A 17,366-nucleotide genomic window follows, 5' to 3' on the forward strand; every position below is an offset into this window, starting at 1 on the left:
ACACGGTTCGTGTTGCGATTCGGGATTCTCAGCTTGCGACGTGATTCCCAGACAACGACAATGACAGGTCTTGATTCCCCGGTGTCATTGGATCAATTGGAGCTTTCCGTTCGAGGATCGTCACCTTCTCCCAGATTGAATTTGCACCTTATTCCTTCACCAGTATTAATGGTACTACCTTCTGGTATAACAATTGCACTTATTCAAGTTATTCTACGCTAATTTTCCGCCTCTTGATGCGAGATTACCTATTCAAGAACTTCTATCTGTTTATTCTTGTTTTATTGGACATTCGGCTGTGAGTGTATCTCTTTAGTTACCCTACATCCTGTTCCATACCCCCAGTTTAGAACTTGTCCTATGAAGCGATTGTACCTACGAGGATGGATTCGAGAGCTACAGTAAATGGTGAGCGCTTGAGTTATAAATAGAGGTGAGACGAAGTTTAGAGAGGAGATTTAAGTGTTTCAGAGGATAGCTATTATCGGTTTAAAAGAAGCCCTTAGTGACTAAGCCACCTGTGAATAAGTATGGGATGAACTAGATGAATTTTGAAAGAGTAAGAGAGAAAAGTATAAAACTGGGATTTTTGTGAAATTAAATGATGATGATATGATAAATGCGATATGTAAAGTAGTAATGTGATGTGATACGAGCAAACTTTGTTCTATGAAATAGACTTATTAACTATTGGATAGCCTGTTTTACTTAACTACTGCAATGATAATGTCGGGAGTATCACCAGTATGGGAGCCTTGATGTGAAACTACGAATAAGATAATGTGCGACAACAATTGAATTTTCATCGATTAAGGAAGGTAAGGGGACATGATGAAGAAGAAAAGGTAGATTGAAGCGAATGGACTTTTATATGATGGAATCGGGATATGATCGAACAAGTTCGAAAAGTGAATACAAATGAAATATGGATGGTAACCCACGGTATCGTTTTTGTCTTCAATATTACAGCGTATATTCCTTCTCAATTCCTAAAATGTATGAACTTCTTTTCTCAAATAAACTCTTTTCTATGATATCGAAAAGGAGGATATTCCATTCCTTTCAAATTTAATTTTTCTCTCAAGTTTTGCTTTCGGATTGGGACAAACAGTGTTATGGTGAGACACTTTATCAGAATGACGAAGAGTCGGGTGGGACGCCACCTAATCATGTGTTATGTGCCATATGGTACGAAAGACTGGCCATCTTAAGTACCAATGTGGTTGTCTCATTCATATTCAAATCCTTACTTCTTCTTTCTTTTCAACCCTAATTTCTATGAATTTTGAATCCTTCCAGTCATTTCATTGTACTGTTATTCTATGCAAGAGGTTTTCAAATAGAAATCAACGTATTCTGAATCAAGCGGACGAAGTTCCATCTACGTCTTATGCATGGGAAGGAAATAAGGGCACCTGGCGAGGATTGCAAATCACTAATCCCAGTGAAGAATCCACTAAGAATTAAGGGAATCTACTCCAATAAGGAATACGTTTTCGAGAACGAGAATATGCGATTTTCCTATAAAATATGTTATTCAGAATGCGGACGTGATGATATGGATGATCAAGGTGAATACCTTACGTGATAAAGTATTAAAAGATGTGGGAGAAACTTAATTGTTTATCTCTCAAAGTTTTGTTGATAAGATGAATTACCTTGTTGAATTGATAAGATTGTGATTAAAGGGTTAGCAAGTCAAGAACGTGTAATTGTCAAATAAGTGAGTACCATTGGTGGAATTGAGATTCCTGGCAATACGTGGTGTAGAATTGATATCCTGGAAGGTAATAAGATTTGATATTATTCTAAGGAAGGGATTGACTACTAAAGCGTGATGTCCAGACAGATCATCGTGACGAAAAGATAATTCCGAGGATGCCAAATGAGAAGGTGAGGAGGTTCAGAAGATGAAAGAAGGTAACGAATTTGTTAATAATAATTGCGGTGATCAAGATACGAGCCTTATGGTGATTATGGAATATATAAAAGTCGGAAACAAACAAAATTTGAAGATTTTATAACGATTAAAGAGTTTCAAGATATGTTTTCAAATGGGTTATCAATATTTCTTTTGATAAAGAAGTGAAGCTCGCGATTTACTTAACACATGAAACGAAGCCGGTGACCAAGGCCTTCCCCAAAATGGCACCAGTTAAAATGAGGAAATTAGCAAAGCAGATGCAAGAGATGTTAGAAAAAGAAGCGATTAGACCTAGTGTACCCATAAGGTGCACCGATATTAATTATTAATAAGAAAGATGGAATTAAGAGATTATACGTCAACTAGCGGAAGCTCAACAAGTCTACTATCAAGAATAAGTATCTGTTACCTCAACCCAATGATTTGTTTGATCAAACGAAAGAAGCAAAGTACTTTTATAAGACTGATTTAAGACTTGGTATTTCACCAATTGAAGATTAAACCTATGGATGTATCAAGGATAATTTTCCGAACTAAGTACTTTTCTCGTATTGTCATTTATATTAACCAATATACGGGTAATATTTGAACTTGATGGATAGAATCTTTAAGGAATATCTGGAGAAGCTATAGTTATGATGCTTAAAGTCAACGGAGGACCAGGCAAAACATTTAATGATGATTGGAAAATTAGAGAAGAAATAAGTTGTATGAAGTATAGTTTTTAGCATAAATAGTCAATATGGAGAAGATCAAAGGAGATTCAGCAGAAATTAAAGTTGCTATGAATAAAAGAAAGACCAGAAACACCAACAAAAGTAAGAAGTGTTATCATAAGCCAGTTACTATTGAAAATTAGGGCAAGATTTCTTGGAAGTTGCCATATCTTGGATGAAGCTAACCAGGAAAAGCAAGAAGTTTTGTAAAATAGAGAAGGATGAAGGGAAAGTTTTGCGGAGTTAAATGAAAGAATGGTTTCAGCACCTGTTTTATCAATTTAAAAGTATCAAGGAGGTTTGGTAGTTGATAGTGATGCTTCTCATTAGGGAATAGGATGTGTGTTGATGCAGCACTATAGGGTTATTGTATATGCATCCAGACAACCGAAACCTTATGAGCAAAAAGTATCCTATCTATAATTCGGGAGTAACAATAATAATATTCGTTTTGAAAGATTTGGGAAACATAATATGTATGGAGAAAGGTGTAAGATCTATACGGGCTATAAGAGGTTGACATATATATTCACGACGAAAAGCAAAGATAGAGGAAGGCAATAACGGACATAGAGACTATACCGGAAGAATTTTCTATGGAATTTTAGAAGTTGAAATTGGGAATCAGAGTTTATAATCCAAGCAGGAGCAAGAGTGAATAGTATGACCTCTCAGTCGAAGTTGTTAAGGGAAAGATAAGGAGATGTTAAAAGAAGATAATGGATCGATGTTAGCAGTAGTGAGAGGAAATTCATGCACCCAGGAGAATGATCATGATATCCCCAGATTCTCCTCTAGCACTTGGACGTTACAAACAGAATTAAGGAATGAGATCCCATAGGGAATTCACAATATCGAGTATTTAATCTATTGAAGAAATGCCAAGATATATAAAAACTTAAAGAAAAATAGTAATGACCGGATATAAGAAGGGAATTTCAGAATAGATTGGGAAGTGTTAGACATGCCAAAGAGTTAAAGCGAAGTATTGGAGGCCTAGTAGATAAGGTAGACCCAGGAAATGGTTTTACAAGAAACAAATCATGAAGTGTATCAATGATGTTAAGGGAGAAAAAGGAATGAAAATATAAAAGTATGTACTGATTATCGGGAGTTTAACAAAACAATGAATAAGAAGAAGTGAGACCCTATAAGGAATTGATTACTTATGAGACCTAATTTAAGAAGTGTGTTATGTATCAAGGATTAACTTAAGATCCGACCTGAGAACATAACAAAGATTACGACCAAAATGAGTTAAGAGCATCGCAAGCTCAGATGATATTATGTGAAATAACAAGTGTATCAGGTAATAATAAAGAATCAAGGAACGTGGTGTATAAGGAGTACTTGGATAAGCAAACTGTATTTATTGATAACATCCTCAGCTACTTAAGGAATAAGAAAGTCTGCGTGGGATGCCCAAGGATTTTTCTCCAAGGATCAGAAGGAAAGCAACTATGCGTTAAGTTTTCAAGAATAAAATTTTGACTAAGGTTAACAAAAGGTTCTGAAGTAATCCAGTAACAACTACCTAAGCAAAATCGTATGATAACAGATGCCCTATACCGACAGGAGGGGTTGGATATAACTAAGACCACCAAGGAGTTAATAAATGAATTGGACAGAGTGAAATCTGAAGTTCAAATATTTAAAAATAACAGTACATGAAAATATGAGATTACTTTTCAGCTTTAACTGATGGAAAAGAGTAAGAGATGTTTAAATATTTGGAAACCAAGTTAAAAACGAGCACCGTCTAACATCCTTATGCGGAGAGTCAAAGTACGAAAGTGATTCAGGAATTATAAGATATATTGAGAGATTGAGTTTTTAAGAAAATGCTGGAATAATTATTTATCATCAATGTCAGCTTTGGAATGCTACTTTACCAAGCTTCATGTGAATACAAGTGTAAGTTCCCATTTTTTTTGAGATAAAGTGAGAGAAAGGAAGTTTTTAAATTCTAAGTTAATTCTACACACCAAGAGCGTAATGTTATTGGTTAAAGCAGCTCGGAGTAGACAAAGAAAGAAGATGAAATTGTATTGAGAGAAAGTATGAGCATAGAAATAGGACCAGTAGTGTTAGTAAAAGTGTCGTCTTGAAAGAGATTGGATAAGTGTGAGTAGAAGGGACAAGCTAAGTCCTAAAATTAGTGAACCATTCGAGGTATTGATAAATATAGATAAAGTTGTTTATGAATGATATGACCGTCACACCAGTGTGTACACCTAATGTATCTTACTTGTCAATATTAAAGTGATAAGTATTGGGTTTGAATTAAGTGATTGATCAGAAGCTAATGGGGCTCTTGTCCAAGTTTGTTTTGCATATAGTGATCAATCTAAACTCGTGATCGTTAAAGGCGAGTCATTGGAAATGAGTGTATATCTATAGTCAGTACGTTCGAAAACCTCGAGTAGAAGAGTCTACTTAGAATCTAGAGTCATATATGCTTGACAAATATCCTCACTTGTGTAACTAGATCAGATTCTGAGGACAGAATCATTTTAAGGGGGGAAGGATATAACGACTCGTGTATTTTTGAGTTATTTAAATATGTGATTATTATGTAAATTATTAAATAAAATATGTGTGTTGATTTTGACCACTATGTGATGCTTGAGTATTATCTATATGTGATTTATAGTGCACCGGGTTGTCCGCGCGATTAATTATGGGATCGTACTGAATTGTTTTCACTTTCAAAAGTGGATTATTGCAAATTTATTTGCATAAATACTGGAACTATCTTTAAAATTGTTTTTATGCTTTTATAATGACAATATTTATTTTTGGGATTTTATAAAATTGAAAAATCAATATTTCATCAATTATTTAACCCTGTATGATTTTCTGATTGTATTTATTTGTAAAACTTATATTTAATTCAGGAAATCTTTAAAAATTATGAAACTTATATTTATTTAAGTTTAGAATATTCCGAGAATTTTAAAATTATTTTGGAAATTTTCGGGATTAATTTTACCCGTGCGTTGTTTCGTTTATTTGTTAAAAGCGAGTATAAAGTGCATTTTAAAAATTATTTTAAAATTACGAAATTTACGTTTCTATTTACTTCGGGATATCTTTAATATTTTAAGACTATTTTCGCGATTCTTAGAATTTGTTTTAAGAGTAGCTCATTTCGTTAATTATGAAATACGGGTACGAGTTGCGTTTCAATATTTTTTTAAAAATTATGAAATTTTTATTTTATTAGATTCGAGATATTTGTAACATTTTAAGACTATTTGGATATTAATTTTAATTAAAAATAATTCGGGGCTATGTACCGTTAACTAGATTAAAAACGATACCAAATTAGGCTTGCTGTCCATGAGGGATACGTGTCATGTTTCTGTTAATAGGCAGATTCGAGTCTTTGCTATGTAATTCTGAGTTTTCCTTTTTGTTTCATTAGAGTTAATCCTACACAGTCTCAACTCTCAATCTCCTACCTCTCGGATTATCCTTAATCTCCTGCTCTCTCTCTACTCTCTTCCTCTCATTAATCTCTCTTTCTCTCCCTCTCATTTTCTCTCTTCCTCCCGTTGTCGCTCTGTTGTGGTGGTTCTCCGTTTGATTTTTGGCGAATTTCCACCGAGTGGTTTGGTGAATCCAGTGTATGTATATGTTTGGGTATGTGTATATCCGTATATGAATGGTTAGTTGCGGTTGTGCTGCTCTGTTTATTGCTTGCGCCGTCGGTTGTTTTCCGGCTGGTGCTCATCTGTATTCCGGGCGCGTGAAGCGTGTGTCCGGGATTGTGGTTGTCCGAATGCTTATTTTAAAATTACCGATGCTTATTTTAATTTACTTATTGAAATATTTATTTTCTTGCAGAAAAATATATGTTGATTAAAAATCATGAAATAAAATATACCCGTGCAGGAATTTATTTATTAGTGAAATTTGTGCTTGAAACCCGAAAATTTATCGGGTACCCGCGATATTTTACCGCTGTTTGCGATGACTATTTATGAGTGGACGGTGGACTATGATGTTTATTCTGAGTCCTAATACAAATAAAAATATAAAATATGAATAAGAGTAATAGTTAAATAATATCGGTGACTGGGATTCGTACAATTGGATTGTGATTTGGGGTTGTCATTGTAGTTGTTGTGAATTGATTTGACGTCGATATTGTGTTCGGCGGGTAATCCGATAAACAAAGGAGACCCTGTCCAATTTTCGGAAAATCAAACTACGGAAATACTAGAGCGTATCCGAGGATTATCGGGACGTCGAGCGAATATAAGTAAATACATATATGCATGTTTTATACAGAACCTGATTGTATGTTGTGTTGTATGTTTTGACCAAAACACAGTAACCCTAATTTCATAAAATGACGAGTATACGTATTTTCTGAACATGAACACTAGATCGATTTCGAGAATGTGAACCCTAATTATTCTCTGTGTTATTCTAATATAAATAATTACGAGTCGGGTTTGAATATCATTGAGTAAGAATTAGTATCGAGGATATGTCAAGCATACCTAGACATCTAACGTAGGGTATTTCGACCCTGTAGGTTATAGTCGGGAACCTGAAAGTGGACGATGGATTAAAGATAACATAGTGATCAGTCGATGAGCTCAGTAGGGTTTCAACAGAAAAACCTGAGTGTCAAAGTCGAATCTAATGGGATCTAGTGGTTGGGCGTTAAAGCCTGAGCGACAGCGTTGGATCAGAATTGATCAGCAGTAGTTGTAAAGCCTGTAAGGCAAGTATTTCTGAACTTTTCTTCAAGATATATATTACCAATGTTTTTGAACTGTTTTATAACATATCGCTATTATTCAAAATAACTCATGTTTTGTATTGCAAGAGCTTTAAACCATTTAACCTTGAACCCTGATTTTCTTGATCTTAAGCCATAAGCTTTATTCTTTATAATTTGTCCTTTGTTGATCCTCAAACACCAAACCATACAAATATAATACTACTCTTTAAGGTATAACTACCAAACACCAAACACTGGAAGAGAATGGTTTAAAAACACAGAAACTTTTATACTCCAATCATTCTTTATAACCTCAAAGAACCATATTTTGAAAAATCATTACTGGTCTAATACCTGACCCTTGTACAAACTGAAAACCGTTTCTTATACATATCCTGATATACCCTTGAGATATCCATGAGTTCCTTATGTTTTTATTCAAGTGTTTAACCATCATTGATTATGGTCTAGTTTTAATAAATTATATTGTTTATCATATTGAACTGCTTTAGGATTGGATAGTTTTTATATATGTGGACCAGATTCGTGGTCAGACCATACCAATGGTCAAGTTAGGCCAATGTGTGCCTTGGATCCAGTAATTAGAGCAGTGCTGTGTGCTTGCTCGGGGTTAGTGCGTGACTGATCAGCAGCCTAACCTTGGTTTTTGAAACTTAAAATGAATATCCAATTCTAATGATTAGTTAAAAAGAAACTTGATTCCTTTGAATCATCTCATTTGATCATTGTTTAACCTCAGTTATCACTATTATGACTTGCTGAGCTAGTTAGCTCACCCTTGCGACTCTTTTATATATTTTACAGTTGAAAAGCATATGGATGATAGTGAAGTTCCTCAGTCCAAAGTGCGGGCTAAGGTTCCAGTCGAGTTGGATCGAGCTAGCAGAAGTTTCACGCGGTAAAGAGATATTTAGTTTGTAAGAATGATTTTATTATCAATTGTAAGTTAAATTAGTTGGGATTTGGTACGATGTAATAATTAAGGTTGTGGCTTGTTCTCATACTTTAACCTGTTGCGATCCGTGGTTATGTGAAACAGGGTCATTGTAATTAATATTTTATGTACAGGTTTATATATTGTGAATGTGTTTTGGACCCCAAACTTCTGACCCGGGTTTGGAGCGCGTCACAATTAGAGTCTACTCAGCTATCAAAAGGGATACTGGCTTTACCAGGACTGCCAAAACTGAGATTCTCAACAAGATTGCCAGCATAAGGAAGAACTGGTGGGAGTCAAATTCCTTTCCTAGAACATTACTCATCCCTGAGCATAAAATTACAATTTATAAATCACCTCATTGGTTGATGGAGTTTAGAGACAATAAAGGAGTCAGAAGATTTTTCAGGCTTGAAGACCAGCTTAAAATTGCCAGTAATGAAACTCTCAAGGATATGCAATCTAAGTTGGATATTAGTGAAGAAGATGAAGCTGAATTCTACAGACAACTCCAACTCCATGTAGAGGAAAATGACAGGAGGCTAGGGAAGAAAATAAGGGAACAAAGGAAAAGAAAATGATTTGCTCAGACTAAAGGAGCACCCTTGGAAACACTGTAAATCTTCAATTCTATCTCAGTACATACACTTTTACAGCACTTTAGAATTTCTACTTGGTTTCAACTCATATATTTGTTAAGTGTTTTGTTATCATCAAGTTAACCCTGAATTTATGCCTACAATTCTAGTAGACATAAATAGGGGGAGATTGTTAGGAATATATGTATTAGTTTGATGATAAGTTAAACAAAACACTTAAGTAGAAATCTAGTGTTTGTAGCCTCAACGGATAAGACCACTTTGGCTATTCGTTGATGGAGTAGCTTTACTTAGAAATAAGTTTAGTATTGTAGCACATTTCAGTCTCTGTATTTAAGTTATAATTCTTAGAATTTGGGGAAAATTATAAGTCATGTTGATTACTAGTGGATATGCAAATAGGAGGGCTAATTGTAAATATTTCATGCCTTGTAATTTTGTATAAATGAAGTAGTATCAACTGATAGATTAAAGGACTTCAACGGATGAGAAACAAAGCTTCAACGGATGTCTCTAAAGCATCAACGGATAACATCCATCAACGGATGAATGCATCAACGGATAAAGCTTCAACTGTTAAAGCATCAACGGATGTCACTAAAGCATCAACGGATAAAGCCATCAACGGATGAAAGCTTCAACGAATGCTTAGTTCCATAGTAGTTGATAGTGACAATTCATAAGCTGACAGAGGCACATGGGTTGACAGAGACAATTGGAATGTGGTAGCCGCTTGGAGGAATCAAGAAAAAGTAGCATTTCCATTCTGGTGCAAACAAGGAAGTATTCAAAGATTCACAGATTATCTTAGATTGCATTGGATAGAGAAATGAAGAAGAAACATGTGAAGAACTATTTTATGATTGTATTTTATCTTTGTCTTCACTTGTAAACTTGGTGATATATAAACCAAGTTGCAGCTAGTAATTAGATGTGAATTTTCCAGAGCTGTTTAGAAAAACATAGAGAGAAAATCATCTAGTTTGTACTAGGAAGCAGCTGTGAACAATTCTTTGTATAACAGATTTTCTGAAATACACATCTCTGGTGGAACAACAAATCCACCAGAAAAGTTTTTAAAGCTTTTATGTTCTTTACATTTGTGTCTTGAATATACATATGTCTACACCTGCTCAAAGCAATTCACACACATCTGTTCATCATACACTTAGCTTTTGAAACTGCTCAAAACTTGAAAAAGTTTTGAGATTTACATTCAACCCCCTTCTGTAAATCTCATTATTAGTTTCTTGGGAATAACAGGCTCTCATCACAAAGTCTGACACTGAGTCATCAAGTTCTGATAGTGATGAGGATTCAGAAACTAAAAGTCTATCTTAGACGGATGCTGATAAAGAGATGATGAAATTGTGTGCTCTTATGGTGAAGGGCATCACAAAGATAGCTTATAGGAAATTCAGAAAGGGAAAGAAGTTTTCCAGGAAAAGTGGAAGTTCTGATAAGAAGGGATTCAGAAAATCTGAAGGCAAAGCTGGAAAGTTTGACAGAGGAGATTACTCAAATGTTTAATGCTACAACTGTGGTGATAAAGGTCACATATCTCCTGACTGCAAGAAAGGAAATGGTGACAAAGGCAAGGCACTTGTCACAAAGAAGAAAAGCTGGACAGACACTTCAGATTCTGAGAAGGAGGTGAACTATGCCCTGATGGCAAATGCTGATAGCAGTTCTGAAGCTGCTGAGTTAAAGGTACCTCAAACAACTTATGCTTTTCATACTAATGATATTACTGAGTTGAGATCTTATCTTAGAACCATATTCATTAGCTATAGAGATCAGACTTTAACATGTGATAGGTTAACCTCTAAAAATCTGGCTTTTAAGAAAAGGAATGACTATTTAGAAAAGGAGTTAGTTATGTTCCATCAAACTCAGAAAGAAAGAGATGATGCTTTTTATGTTAGAGATGAAGTGTTGAAATTGAATCAATCTCTAAAAACTGAGTTAGAAAAGGAAAGAGAGATTATCAGGACTTGGACTAACTCTGGCAGAACAACTCAGAATTTGTTAAGTAGTGGAAACTGGAAAGAGGGCTTAGGTTATGGAGATGATAAAAGTGAAACAGGAACTGAACAAATTAAGCCAATTATTGTTAAATAGACTACTAAGCCAAAGTTAAATCCTGTTAAGTTTGTAGCTAAATCTGTAAAGTCTGATTCTAAAAAGATGAAAGATACTGAGACAAAAGTTAAGGCAAAGTCAACTTCTGACAAATTGAAACAGGATAAGACAATTGAAATTAATATAGGCTTAATGACTAAGAAGCAGCTTAAGTACAAGCTAAAAGAGATTAAGAATGTAAACAAGGTAAAGCCACCTAGGAAAAATAGGAGTAGAAAGAAAGGTGTGAGCAATAATTATATGCCTGTTCCTAATGCTCCTAGAAAGAAATGCTATAACTGTGGAAATTCTAACCATCTGGATTCTTTTTGCAGGAAGAATAATAATATAAACTCCTTACCTTCTAAGTCAGGAGTTAAGAGTTGGTCTGTTAGGTTTAAACCAAAAAATCCTTGTTTTCATTGTGGTAGTTTATGGCATTTGATTTATACTTGTAAGGAATATCATAGTTTATACTATGATTATTATCAAATAAAACCTTCTTTAAAGAAAGTTAGCATTATTCCTTCTAGTGTAAGTTCTGATGCAAAGTCTGATACTGTAAATTATGATAAGAAAAATGTTAACATAAACTCTGATGTTAAATCCGATGCAAATGTTACAAACTTAATAAGGCCAAAGTATTTAAGCAAGTCTGGGTCCTTAAAATTAATCATTAGTGGTCTTTGTGATTGCAGGGTAACAGGAAAAACATCCTAGTTCTGGACAGTGGATGTTCAGGACATATGACTGGAAATAAAACCCTGCTATCAGAATTTATGGAGAAAGCTGGCCCAGGTGTTTCTTATGGAGATGACAACATGGGAAAAACTCTGGGATATGGCAATATCAATCTTTGGAATCTCATCATTGAAAAAGTAGCTCTAGTCTCAGGACTTAAACACAATCTGCTGAGTGTTAGTCAAATCTGTGACAGAGGTTTTCATGTGGATTTCTTTGAAGAACATTGTGAAGTTGTAAGTAAATCTACAGGCAAAGTTGTTCTAATGGGATACATGCATGGTAACATTTATGAAGCCAAGCTTTCAACAAGTTCTGATGGTTCTGCAATCTGTCTGTTAAGCAGAGCATCAATTTAAGAAAGCTGGGATTGGCACAAGAAACTCTCTCATTTAAATTTGAACAATATAAATGATCTAGTCAAGAAAGATCTTGTGAGAGGACTGCCAAAATCAGTATTTGCTCCTGATGGCCTTTGTGATTCATGTCAAAAGGCAAAACAAAAAAAATCTTCATTCAAGAGCAAGACTGAATCTTCAATTCTTGAGCCTTATCACCTACTACATGTTGATCTATTTGGTCCAGTGAATGTCATGTCTATTGCAAAGAAGAAATATATTATGGTTATAGTAGATGAGTTTACCAGATACACATGGGTATATTTCTTGTACACAAAAAGTAAAACTGCATCTATCTTGATTGATCATGTCAAACAACTGGATAAGTTGGTAAAAGACTCTGTGAAAATTATAAGAAGTGATAATGGCACTGAGTTCAAGAATATGACCATGAAAGAGTTCTGCAAATACCATGGAATAAAGAAGGAATTCTCTGCTCCTGGAACTCCACAACAAAATAGAGTTGTTGAAAAAAAGAATAGAACTCTTATTGAAACTGCACATACAATGCTTGAAGAAGCAAAGCTTCCAACCTATTTCTGGGCTGAAGCTGTGCAGACTGCTTATTTTACTCAAAATGCAACACTCATTAACAAGCATGGAAAAATACCATATGAGATGGTGAAGAAAAAGAAGCCAAATCTGAAATACTTTCATGTATTTGGATGCAAGTGTTTTGTTCTCAAGATTCATCCTGAACAGCTATCCAAGTTTGATCTAAAAGCTGATGAAGGAATCTTTGTTGGATATCCACTTTCCACAAAAGCCTTCAGAGTCTATAATTTAAGAACAAGGATTGTCATGGAATCTATCAATGTCTCTTTTGATGATAAGAAGATTACTGGACTTGAAGATTTCAATGATCATGATCAGCTGAGATTTGAGAATGAAGTTTTAAATTCTGATTCTGTAAATTCTGATAGTCTAAATCCTGATACTGCAAACTCTGATGGGTTAAACTCTGATGTTATTGAAACTGTGGTGACTACGCCAATGAAAAATGCACCTGTGCAGGGGGAGCATATTGAAGATCCAACCACATCTCAAGAAGAATCAGAACCTAGAACAGGCTCTTCAAGTTCTGATTCATCAAGTTCTGATAATTCTGGAAACTCAAATTCTGATTCATCAAGTTCTGATGGGCCAAGTTCTGATAATTCTGGAAACCCAAATTCTGAAGAATCCAACTCAGAGAGCATGATTTCAGGGGGAGCATCAGATAATGTTGATGGAGACAGTCTGGATCATGGGGGAGCATCCAGTTCTAGAGATAATCTTCCATCTGCAAGGAAGTGGACTAAAGCACATACACCTGACTTGATTATTGGAGATCCTGAAGCAGGTATTAGAACTAGAACAGCAACATCAAATGAATGTCTCTATCATTCTTTTCTTTCTCAGGCTGAACCAAAGAAAGTGGAAGAAGCTCTTCAAGATGCTGATTGGGTGCAAGCAATACAGGAAGAGTTAAATGAATTTGAAAGAAATAAAGTCTGGACCCTAGTGCCAAGACCAAAGAACAGATCAGTTGTTGGTACAAAGTGGGTGTTCAGAAACAAAACTGATAGTGATGGCATAATTACAAGGTTTAAAGCAAGGCTGGTTGCAAAAGGATATTCTCAACTTGAGGGAATTGATTATGATGAAATATTTGCACCAGTTGCTAAATTGGAAGCCATAAGGATATGTTTAGCTTATGCTGCTCACAAAAAGTTTACAGTCTTTCAAATGGATGTAAAAAGTGATTTTCTTAATGGAGAATTGGAAGAAGAAGTATATGTTGAACAACCTCCAGGTTTTGTAGATTCAAAATTTCCTCATCATGTCTACAGACTTGATAAAGCACTTTATGGCCTTAAGCAAGCTCCAAGAGCATGGTATGAGACATTAGTTCAGTTTCTTCTGGAAAATAGATTTAACAGAGGGACTATTGACAAAACTTTATTCTATCTCAACCATGAAAATGACTTACTTTTGGTGCAGATATATGTTGATGATATCGTTTTTGGTTCTACAAATGATAGACTTTGCAAAAGGTTTGCCAAGCTAATGCAGTCAAATATCAAATGAGTATGATGGGAGAACTTAGCTATTTTCTGGGCCTTCAAGTCAAGCAGAATGAAGAAGGAACTTTTATTTGTCAATATAAGTACACCAGAAATTTGTTGAAGAAATTTGGAATGCAAGACTGTTCAAGTGCATCCACTCATATGGCCACTGCAACAAAATTGGATAAGGATACCGGTACATCAGTAGATATTACTGATTACAGAGGTATGATTGGCTCAGTACTCTATCTAACTACAAGTAGACCTAATATCATGTATGCTACCTGCCTTTGTGCAAGATTTCAAGCAGATCCAAGAGAACCTCACTTAACAGTTGTGAAAAGAATTTTCAAGTACCTTATGGGTACAGCTGATCTGGGATTGTGATATCCTAGGCAATCAGATTTTAAGCTAATAGGGTACTCAGATGCAGATTTTGCAGGGTGCAAAATTGACAGGAAAAGCACAAGTGGAAGCTGCCAATTTCTTGGAGGCGGATTGGTTTCTTGGTTTAGCAAGAAACAAAAGTCAATTTTCACATCAACTGCAGAAGCAGAGTACATTGCTGCAGGAAGTTGTTGTGCACAGATTCTTTGGATGAAGAATCAGTTACTGGATTATGGGTTAGAATTTTCTAAAATTCCTATTTACTGTGATAATCAAAGTGCTATTGCTATGACAGGTAATCTAGTTCAACACTCAATGACAAAGCACATCAGCATAAGGTACCATTTCATAAGGGAACATGTGATGGAAGGTATAGTAGAATTGCATTTTGTTCCAACAGATCAACAACTAGCAGATATCTTCACAAAACCACTATGTGAAGCTACTTTTACAAGATTGGTAAACGAACTTTGAATGGTTTCAGGTTCTTTCTCTAAATCTGTTTAGTTTATGATCTGATACATCAGACTTTATGATCAGTATTTACAGATATTACTCTCTTTATGTAATATGTGCTTAAATTGAAATTTACCTAAGTGTTGATTGTTGTCTGATGTGAATTTCTAAACTCTGATAGTGATATGAATGTTTCTGTGACTATTCAATCCAATGAGGATAACTGTGCTAGATACTGACCTAGTAATCTCTAATATACTAAATATCCCATGTTTGAAGTAATTGTTTATGTGGAAATCTTTTGACACAAGCAAATTCTGTTGTTGAGCTTAGGTAGGTTTACTTTGTGTATCTTATTACTAAGTCAAAAACTAGAATAGTGCTTCTTATCTGTTAAGTTCTGATGTTTGTAAAGCTTATGGGTGTACTAAGTGCTGGTAAGCCTCACTTATCAAAAGAAAAAGAAAAGAAAAAGAAATAAAAATCAGGTACTCCTTTGAGATCTAGAGAAAAATATATGTGGAAGGGAAGACCCAAGTGCATTGCTGGTATTAAGTAATATGCATTAGAAAAGCAAAATAAAATTTTCTTGGTGACTTTTCACATTCTCTGATTACTGGAGAAATACTCTGATAACAGCATAAATTCTGATAAGCAGTCGTGACTCACTTACACTGAGAAGCCACTATAAAAAGGAATTTCAAAAGTTGCATAAATGAGCATAAAACAATTGAGGTGGACTCATCCATGAACTCATTTTATAGTAGACTTTAGACTAATGACAGATTTTGAGCAAAGTTCTTAGTTATGCCTTATTTCTAAGATGTACTGAAGTGAATCAGACTTTACTCTTTGTCTGATATTTAGCTTAATGCACACACTTACACTCTATATGAATGATGAAAATTATTGTGGTGATCAATGTTGTTTTAGATGAACAGTTTAAGTGTTAGTTGCATAAATTCTGAGGACAAGTTCTGATGGAAGTTCTGATGATTAAGTTCTGTTGAAACCATATCAGTATTTGTGTGAAGAATTATAGAAATAAACATTCACTTTTTGAGTAAAGAATCCATATTCTAATAACTTTTAAATTCTGATAATAATCAAGTTCTGATGCTTATGTGGCAGTATTTATTTACTTGATTTATTTTTAAGTCAATACTTGAATGGTTATATTTTATCGGAATATTGGATTACGTGAGATAAAGCAGTCATAATCATTTGTTTCGTGGGAACAGTTGTTTTTTGGAAAAACTGAATGTGCATAGTAATCATTACTTATTTCCCGTGCCCATTAACTTTTAATTTAACTGCTACATGCCTGACAGGTGTAACGTCTGTTCCACTTCTCCATAACTGTTGTCACGTGGGGTGTCTAAGTAAAAGAGATAAAAGATTTTCAAATCTTTTATTTACATTTTTATTCTATTCTCTCTCTCTCTCTCTCTTTTTCTTATTCTCTCATATTTTCTGACGGTTTACTATACAGACATTCTATCAAACACTTTTCAGGCATTCTAAATTCTCACTCGTTTTCGATGGCACCCAAGGATATAATCTTTGATGGAGCAAAGTTCGTCCCCAACAACTATGCTGCCATTCTCACTAAGAGTGAAGCTCCTTTGGAATTTCATTTTATTCAGGATTTCTTATATCATATTGATATTGGGTTCGTATTGACACAGACATCCAGTATATCTGGAACTCAAGTTCTGACATTCTGGCGTACTGGACATTATGATGATGGTGGTAAGCATGGGACTCCAAACATCGTATTTACAGCAAATGAGGTTGAGTATGTGGTAACTCCAGGAGCAGTTCGTAAAGCTCTACACCTACCTGAATCCTGTCAATTCAGTTCTGCTATGGAGGAGCCCTTGCTACAACAAATGATGGCTAATCTTGGGTATGAACGGAATTTGGCTAAGTTAGGTCAACTCAAACGCCCATATATTCAAAAGGAATGGAGCTTCTTCTTCGATTGCATCACGAAGACGTTTGCCAACAAATGCTCAAATTTTGATGCCATTCTTATTCTAACACAACAAATTGGGTGTGCACTCCTAAACCAGTCTCATTTTGATTATGCAAAGACTGTGTTATGTTTTATAGGATATAAAATGAAAGAGGACAGGAATGTAGTTTACTTTGCTAGATTCTGTCAGTTAATTTACAATTACTGTACAGAAGATGAACCAAAACTAGCAGGTAAACTCATAGAACCTTTTAGGTTAGCAAAGAGAGCTCTTACTGATCTTTTCACTGCTGACAACAAGA

The 17,366-nt window shown here is 34.9% G+C and overlaps 1 protein-coding gene across 1 annotated transcript in view; it reads left to right on the top strand.

Moving 5' to 3' along the window:
* The window catches only part of LOC141673605 (uncharacterized), a 70,345-nt gene that overhangs the window by 25,168 nt on the left and 27,811 nt on the right, over positions 1-17,366 (top strand). The window lies entirely within an intron of this gene.

This window comes from Apium graveolens, chromosome 7, assembly GCF_009905375.1.
Source record: "Apium graveolens cultivar Ventura chromosome 7, ASM990537v1, whole genome shotgun sequence".
NCBI lineage: Eukaryota > Viridiplantae > Streptophyta > Magnoliopsida > Apiales > Apiaceae > Apium > Apium graveolens.